This window comes from Aquila chrysaetos, chromosome Z (genome assembly GCF_900496995.4).
Source record: "Aquila chrysaetos chrysaetos chromosome Z, bAquChr1.4, whole genome shotgun sequence".
NCBI lineage: Eukaryota > Metazoa > Chordata > Aves > Accipitriformes > Accipitridae > Aquila > Aquila chrysaetos.
Window position 1 is genome coordinate 26,681,309 of NC_044030.1, and position 9,661 is coordinate 26,690,969.

The following is a 9,661-nucleotide window of genomic DNA, read 5'->3' on the forward strand; positions in this document are numbered from 1 at the left end:
ACATGCAGTTGTTCACATTTACAGACCAAAATATATAAGACATTAAGAGTCTCATTGACAATTTCAAACCTCATCTGCTCCTGCCTTAAATGACTGCATAATAAATGCTTCAGAAACGTAACATACGGACAAAACTGTATTATCATTCTTACTCTTTGTTATAGTATTTTTATAATTTCTTCCAGAGCTTCTTGGAAACCGAACTTTTAAGATTTTATTGGAATTCTCTGTTATATCTTATTATTATCTAATAATACCTTAAGACTACATTTTAACTGAATTACAATTCACTTTAGCCTAAGGGGAAGCTGATTTGTGAGAACTGCTAAACACAATTACATGTATATATATACATGTATATGTATACACATGCATGTGTATGTACATCAATATATTCAGAATCCCACAGCTGCACAGTGATGTGCACATATAAGCTCTGATCTTACGAGCAGACAGCACTATGCAGGTGATTCAGAACTTCAGCTTTTCCTTTGCTAAACAAGAAAACGCTGTGCACAGCTTAGCATGTTTGAGGGAAGAAATAGATAATGGCATATTTACATGTAGATTCACCAGGTCAGCATTCTTACTAGTATTATTACAATTTCAGCAAAACCAAGTTATCTTTTATGCCATCTGAGAATGTGGCTCAGTATCAGGCTGAAGTCTGTGATGCCAATATAGGGGCACATAAATAGGACTCCCAGCAACAAAAGTAATTTCTGAAAGTATATTTGTCAAACTTAGTGTGAGCATTGAATCCATATCTGACTATTCTGTGAAGCAGAAAGGACTCAGAACCTTTTTTTCAGGTATCTGAATTCCTCTCCAGAATCTCTGAGTCAGTCTGAAAAGTCTTACTTTTACAAGACAAACATAACTAACGACAAATATAGCATAGCTTGTAGCAAGACGCAGTAAGGGTTAATATGGTCTTTTTACGCCTGTGGAAGTAAATAATACTAGGCTGCCAGATTTCTCAGTGCATCTGTGAAGCTTCATTCTGAAGGTTGCATTGTAGAAGGATTATAGAGGCAGGAGTTAATCTCTCTGAAGAATAAGCAATTACAAATGCATTCATTTAAAGTGTATATTGAATAAAGCAAATATAATGACTGTGGTAAGAACATTCATTAACTGTAGTTTTGTTTTGATATTTGTTATGAACATATTATAGATATGTGCATACAATTATCTGTAAAGATTTAATTACATGTTTGATAAACAGAAAATTTGCACTACAACTATTTATATAACTTTAGGATAAAGTGAGATAAATAATGATTTTCTGTGTTCATGACAATCATGTGTTCCATAATCAAACACTTATTTTCATCTTGAAATTAATGACTAAAACAGCAAAAAGAATTTGATACATAAAACAAACAAACCCAGCTATCTGGAGAATTTTCCCACTAAGGAGATACCAAATAATGCAATGAAGTTCAGTACAGGAACAACCAACCTAATGCAAAAATGCCTGTAAGAGGACTGGAAGTGGAACAGGTACTAAGGGGAATGCTGCACTACACTTAAAAGCCGTGCTGAAAGACAAAGCCCGCCTCTGAGGGAAGTTATATTTTATGAATCAAGCCAATAACTTTTTCTAGGCTTTGCATTGTAATTTGTGCATTTGGAGCTTGCACTGCTACTTGCTTTTGTGGCTTTGCACTCTACTGTGTTGGATATATGCATGCCACAGTTTATATTGGAGCAAACAATCTTGTTTCCTTGTGTTATAGAAGAAAACTTAACTGACAATATTTTCCTGTTTCTACTGTACTGCATGGATAAAGATTCAATGTATCACACTACAAATTTAGAGCTATGAACATTTCATAAGCCGTACTCAAACACACCCCCAAGCCTTTGAAAGGTCTCCTACTAATGATTAGAATGGAGTAGAATTTTGATTCTGCATTTCTAACTGTACCAAATATGCACAAAGAAAATCTTCTTTCTTTCTGTCACTGGGATGTGCTTTGTAAGTCTTACCAGGCTAAACACTCTGTGGAAAGAAATTATACGGTCTTATATCCTGCACCCATCTGTGCACTATGATACTTTTCGTTAAAGAACTTTGGTGGAGAAGATGGCCTGGAGTGCTGGAGTTGTGTGAACAGGACAATGTGGCTGGAGGAGGGGGCCCCACAGAGGATGGGACTGTGCTTCTCTTAAGTGGTCATGCTAGCAGGGAAAGAGAGGCAACTCCCTAATGAACCCCCAAGCCCACTGACTGATTCAAGAGAACCCCAGGAACATGAACTGTGCACGCCAAGACCACCAACTAGAAAAGAAGGGAGAATGAGTTCTTGGCGTGCATCCTCCAGAACTGGATCTCTACACTAGCTGGACCAACACTGGACCCAGGACTGGTGAAACCCTTTTCTTCTTTCTCTCTTTCTCTCTTTCTCTCTCTCTTTCTTCTCTCTTTTCTACAGTCACTACTCCTCATCCTTTTAAACATAAACCACTGACCGTGTCTGAGTCTAGGAGTGGATCAAGCCGTACCTGGGCTCCTCTTTGAGAAGGAGTCCAGAAAGCAAGGACGTCCATTCTGAACCTTGTGACTCAACAGGAGGGCTCTCCTTCTGATGCAGTTTCATGTTCCTTTTTCCACTTCTTTTTCTACACCTCCCTTCTCTTTTCAAACACTGGCTTAATGACATGATGCAAGGTTCATACTGATAAGTTCACTTATACTTGGGCAAGGTTGAATAAATGGTGATTGCTGTTTGAACTCCCCTGGTGTCGTTTCACCTTAATTCTGACAAAGGAAATCCACGAACCTGAGTTTCTTCACCCATGGGATGCAACAGTCACATTAGCAATTTTCTCTGAGTTCATCAACAATAGCAGATAAATGATCATAAAGACAACCTTTACTGACAACTTTTTAATTTGTTTAACTAAAGAATGGTAGCCACACTGAATTTCATGCTAATGCTGGTCAAATAAAAACAGAATTCATTTCTGCCCTCTTCAGTGGGACAAAGCCTTCAAGTCCATGGATATGATTGGGAGAATACTTCTTCTTAATGAATTTTCAGATTTCCGATTTCTTCATTGAAGAGAAACTACAAGTCAGGTGAAGTAAAAATTCCATACTGGCAAATGGCAAACCTCACCTGACTGAGATGAAAATTCTACTTTTTATAAATATCACAGGTGGATCTGTTGGACAGGGGAGGGCTATTCAGTTGCATGTAGTGAATGAACAGTGCGGAAAGATTAAAAAACTGAGCATGATGATGGCACAATTAATTTGTGAATTACTGTTCCTCAAACATGAACCCAGAGGAATTCAGCTTACCTGATTAAAGTCATAGAAACATTTAGGTTGGAAAAGACCCTTAAGATCATTGAGTCCAACCGTAAACCTAACACTGCCAGGTCTACCACTAAACCATGTCCCTAAGTGCCATGTCTACATGTCTTCTAAATACCTCCAGGGATGGTGACTCAACCACTTCCCTCGGCAGCCTATTCCAGTGCTCGATAACCCTTTCGGTGAAGATTTTTTTCCTAATATCCAATCTAAACCTCCCCTGGTGCCACTTGAGGCTGTTTCCTCTCATCCTAGCATTTGTTACTTGGGAGACGAGACTGACACTGACCTCAGTACAACTTCCTTTCAGGTATTTATAGACAGCTATGAGGTCTGCCCTCAGCCTCCTTCTCTCCAGACTAAACAACCCCAGTTCCCTCAGCCACTGCTCATAAGACTTGTTCTCTAGACCCTTCACTAGCTTCGTTGCCTTTCTTTGGACACACTCCAGCACCTCAGTGTCTTTGTTGTAGTGAGGGGCCCAAAACTGAACAGAGTATTTGAAGTGCAGCCTCACCAGTGCCGAGTACAGGGGGACGATCACTTCCCTAGTCCTGCTGGCCACACTATTTCTGATACAGGCCAGGATGCTGTTGGCCTTCTTGGTCACCTGGGCACACTGCTGGCTCATATTCAGCCATGTCAACCAGCACCCCCAGGTCTTTTTCTGCTGGGCAGCTTTCCAGCCACTCTTCCCCAAGCCATGATAATAACCTTCTTCTTCCAATTAGAAATTTACAATACCATTTCTAAATAGATTGGTCCACCTGTGACTAATTCCAAATATGGATTTCTCGAAACACAAAATGTATTAGCCAAAAATGTTTAAGTTTTTGTCTATGACATTTGGAAGAATCAGAGTGTGGCCTAACTCCTATGAGAGTAAGAAACGTAAGTCATTCCCCTTTCATCACATATATGTTCTTCACTGACTTTAGAGTCAAAAGTAACTAATAGGGGTTGGGGAAAAACTTTGGAATTCTTTTTTTTTTATTTATTGGTGTTGGATTAATATCAAAGTTTATATTAACAAGAAAAAGCCCTCATTTTCTGGTCATCAATCCAAAAAATAGCAAACATTCAGAGGAACTCAACTCTAAAGATATGTGCACAGCAGGAAATTTTAAAATGGGACAGGCTGACACATGTTTTGTCACTTTGACAGAAACTAATCTGTATTCATATTTTCATGTATTTTATAGCTAGAAGGAATCACTGTGATTACCTCGCCTAACCTCTCGCATAATTTGGAACACAAAACTTACTGATATTAATACTTCAAATCTAATAGTTGTGCTTGAAATACTACATGTTTTGGGAAAAAAAAGAAAAAAAAAAGAAAAAAAAAGGAAAAAAAAGGAAAAAAAAAGAAAAAAAAAAAGAAAAAAAAAAAGTTGTCTATGGATTTATAAATTTCCAGTAATGGAAAACTGTTAAAGTTTTGGTAAATTATCCCAGTACTTAATTACTGTCTAACATCTGTGTCCTATTTCTGGTCTGAATTCGTGTAGCTTGAGCATGCACCCATTGCTTCTTCTCCCTTAGATTGAAGAATACTCCATTAATCGGATTTCTGTTCCTTGGTAGGCACCTATAGACTGTGATTGTATCACTCTTAACCTTTTCCTTGATAAGCTAGAGTGAGCTCCTTTCAAGTCTGTCATTACCTGTATGACAAAAGGGGAAAAGGAGTAATTGCTGGTCATGAGTATAAGTTAGAGGGTAGGAACTGGGGTTGGGAGAGAAAAAATATAGGAAATGTACAAATCTACACTGCCATCCATATAGACAATTAATTATAAAAATGTGAAAGGAATGCTACAAGCAAACAGTATTGGAAGACTGTTACAATGTGTGCTTATTTCAACTCTTGAATAATGCCTTTGACTTTTCTTTGAACTTCTGAGTTTTTCAAAATTCTTTTTTGAAAAAAAAGTGGAGTATAGACACCATAACTGGACTTAGTATTCCAGTGATATCCATGTCAAAACCAGAGATATATACATGACACAAAGGTAATAAAAATTCTACTCCAGTTAGATTATTTCCCCATACGAAGTTTTCATTCATTCATTCACTGTCAAAGTTTTGTCCACGACACACATATTTAGCATATATTTCAGTTTAATAACCAGATTTTTTTTTCAGAATCAGTGTTTCCCTGAATGATTCTCCATCATGTTAGCATATACTACATTCTTCTTGTTGACTAATTTACTTTACATCTGTCATATTGTAATTCAGCCAGTTTACAAGTGACTCTGTTTATGTCAGCTTCACTCCTTATGATTTTATGAATGGCTATTTGTTACATAAAAAATTTACCAGTAAAATTTTATTAATGCTTTTTTATTGGTGGTGGACCAAGAAGCATATCTTACCAAGTCCTTCAAGATACACTGCTAACCAGACTTTATTCCAAACAATATATACCAAGAGGATTTTCTTTTGTTCAATTCACTGCATCAAAATGTAATGATTTAAAGTCAAAAGAAGAGATTACGTGCATCTGCCGAATTTGCAGTTGTATTCAAAGAAGATACTAAGTTGAAGTGATAAGACTTAGTTTTTATAAGTCCATGTTAATTGACATTAATTATATTAAGTCCCCTTAATTCTTTTCTAATCAAACCCTGTACCAGCTGCTCCATTATTTTCTTCAGGATCGATATCAGACTGACAAGCCTATAATTAACCAGATCTATTACCCAGGTTAATTTACCCTTTCTAAATATTGACATAGCATTAGCTTTCTACTAGTATTCAAAAATTTACACAGTTTTCCAAAACTTACTTAAAACTACTACAAATAAGTGTGCCAATTTAAAAATGTTTAATGTTAATAAGTGTTGCTTAACATGCTTTAGAGTCAGTAGCAGAATTAGAGTGTTTATCATCATTATCACATGAATACTGCATCTAGCTCTTCTTGAAATACAGACATACTGTCCTAGTTTCAGCTGGAATAGAGTTAACTGTCTTCCTAGTAGCTGGTACGGTGCTATGTTTTGAGTTCAGTATGAGAAGAATGTTGATAACACCGATGTTTTCAGTTGCTGCTAGTAGTGTTTAGACTAATGTCAAGGATTTTTCAGCTTCTCATGCCCAGCCAGCGAGAAAGCTGGAGGGGCACAAGAAGTTGGCACAGGACACAGCCAGGGCACCTGACCCAAACTGGCCAACAGGGTATTCCATACCATGTGACGTCCCATCCAGTATAGGAACTGGGAAGTGGGGGCGGGGAATCGCCGCTCGGGGACTAGCTGGGTGCCGGTCGGTGGGTGGTGAGCAATTACACTGCGCATCATTTGTACATTCCAATCCTTTCATTATTGCTGTTGTCATTTTATTAGTGTTATCATTATCATTATTCGTTTCTTCTTTTCTGTTCTATTAAACTGTTCTTATCTCAACCCGTGGATTTGCTTCTTTTCCCGATTTTCTCCCCCATCCCACTGGGTGTGGGGGGGAGTGAGTGAGCGGCTGCGTGGTGCTTAGTTGCTGGCTGGGGTTAAACCACGACACATACTAACTGAATACTTTTGCCTTCTCTGCATTGTTGCTGGCAATACTATCATGTCCTTCTATAACAGTCCAGCATCATGCAGATGATTCCTTAGTGCATGTCAGCAAGAGATAAGACAATGAAGACTGGAAGCTCTTGCACTTAAATGTGGCAAGTTCATAAGGCAAGAAGTGGTGTAAATTTAGCATAGTGAGACTAGAAGCCATGTAGTACTATTAAACTATCACTTTGTTTTACCTGAGCATTAGCAGTAAAATGTAGTGAGTAGTGAAATTAAAAATGCAAGCTCAACTATTTGATAGTTCAGGCTGAGCTGTGAAAGGAAATTAAACCCTCTTCTTCTGAACTTAGTTGTAGGTATTTGCCAGCTGTTGCTCTCCACCAGTGAAGGTAAGGCTTATTAGATAACAAATGGTCTATAGTGTTTCTATATTCAGGCTGACTTGGAACTATACAAATTGACACCGCTGGAATTTATTTCACTTAACATTGCAAGCAATTGGGGGGGGGGTGGTTATTAGCCATATGTTTTACTTATGAATTTCTACAGTTCAAATTTTCTCATCACTATCATTTTTCGCTTTCCTTCTTATCACTTGTTGTATTGTAGGGGTTTGCTTTTGCTTTTTGACAGATGTTTTCATTTCAATTTAAAGATTCTTTTAAAAGAATTTTTATTACTTCTGCACTCACAGAATCTAGTACAGTTGTCATTCGTTCATTTAGGTATTGATTGTCCTACCTGCTTCTGCACAAAATTATTTCTAAGACTGGACATCCAACCTCTTTTTTAGTAGCAGCTATGTTTATTAATAGTTTGGATTTCAAATGTAGCATATCTAATCAAGTGATTTTTATTCCTGTGATCATGCTGTCTTAAACTGTCACAATACCTAATGTCATATTCCCATATGTCTGAAACAATGGTCTATTAGAAGACCAAAGAATACTTCTAGAAATAGTAGCATCATTCTATAGATACCTTATCCAGTGCTTGTCATGTATATCATAACATGAAGGCATAGTAATGTAACATTGCTTACTTCAGACTTTTCAATGCCTCAGAATTAATTAGTACAACATTTGAGATGGAACACCACTCCTTCTCCTCTTTTGTTCACTTAATCTATAAGTGATTTATAACCATTGATTTTACCAGTCCAATAATGTGAATCCCACAAGTTTCAGTACTACCAATTAAGGCAAATTTATGCTTCTAAACTTGCAGTTCTAATTCTTCTTGTTTATCACCTACACTCTTGGCACAGGCATGTAGACAATTAAAATCTTCTTTCTTTCAAGCTTCTTGGTGCCTTGATTAATTTTTTTATTAACATCTTGATTTTATGCTAAGTGAACTCTCCTTTGTTCACCTTTTCTGTTAGCTTACTATCTCCTTTAGTAATTAATTCAACTTATTTTCTAATTAGTTATCCTATTACTAAAATATATGTCAGTGAGGCTTTCCTCGCCAGTAAAGAGGGGTGAACACACCATAAGACCAAGACTTCTTACTTGATGCGACAGCAGAAGTTTAATATAGCAAAAACGTAAATTGAAAACTGTGACTGTAGTAAATACTTTAAAAGAAAGGCTGCTTGAACATTTAAGAACAGTGATAAATTCCTAATTCCTATGTATAGGTAATTACATGTGCAAATATTCTCATAATGTCTGGAGTTCATAGATACTACTACAGTAGGAAAGAAAGAGAAAAGATGATGTTATACAGAATGCACTATTAATTCTAAACCAATACAGAATTCTGAAGTTGCATTTTCAATACAATCAATTGCAGTAGCCTTAATCTTCTACACAACACAGTTTAACTCCAAGGTATAATGTACAGTGCCTTGAATCAGATATTTCAGGTCTTGATTAGAAGATGCTACCATTCCAATTGAAAAAAAAAAATCCTTTAGTTTCCTCAGAAAAACCTAGTTGTCAGTGTCCAGTTTCTATAAAGTGAAATATTTTAATTGGACATGTAAGGACCCCATTTCATTTTTGTTGATTCGTAAGTATTTATCCTTAGATTTAAGTATCCAAATGCTAGAAATATTAGAATCATTAAGTTTGGAAAAGACCATTAAGATCATCAAGTCCAACCATCAACCCAACACCACCATGCCCACTAAACCATGTCCTGAAGTGCCTTGTCTACACACTTTTTGAATACCTCCAGGGATGGTGACTCCACCACTTCCCTGGGCAGCCTGTTCCAATACCTGACAACCCTTTCAGGAAAGAATTTTTTCCTAATATCCAACCTAAACCTCCCCTGCCGCAACTTGAGGCTGTTTCCTCTCATCCTATCTCTAACTGCCTGACAGAAGAGACCAGTACTCACCTCACTACAACCTCCTTTCAGGTAGTTGTAAAGAGTGATAAGGTCTCCCCTCAGCCTCCTTTTCTCCAGGCTAAACAACCCCAATTGCCTCAGCCGTTCCTCATAAGACTTGTGCTCTAGACCCTTCACCAGCTTTTTTGCCCTTCTCCGGACATGTTACAGCAACTCAATGTCTTTCTTGTAGTGACGGGCCCAAAACTGAACACAGTACTTGAGGTGCAGCCTCACCAGTGCCGAGTACAGGGGAACAATCATCTCCCTGCTCCTGCTGGCCACACTATTTCTGATACAGGCTAGGATGCCGTTGGCCTTCTTGGCCACCTGGGCACACTGCTGGCTCATATTCAGCTGGCTGTCAACCAACACCCCCAGGTCTTTTTCTGCTGGGCAGCTTTCCAGCCACTCTTTCCCAAGCCTGTAATGCTGCATGGAGTTGTTGTGACTGAAGTGGAGGACC

General features: G+C 37.8%; 1 long non-coding RNA gene across 1 annotated transcript; it reads right to left on the bottom strand.

Moving 5' to 3' along the window:
* Nucleotides 1–3,441: 3,441 nt before the first annotated feature.
* On the bottom strand, nt 3,442–9,148 carry LOC115336797. Its single transcript, XR_003921916.1, has 2 exons — nt 9,083–9,148; nt 3,442–3,494 (listed from the first exon to the last, which is right to left on the bottom strand). It is a non-coding gene; the product is annotated as an uncharacterized LOC115336797 (long non-coding RNA).
* Nucleotides 9,149–9,661: the final 513 nt, after the last annotated feature.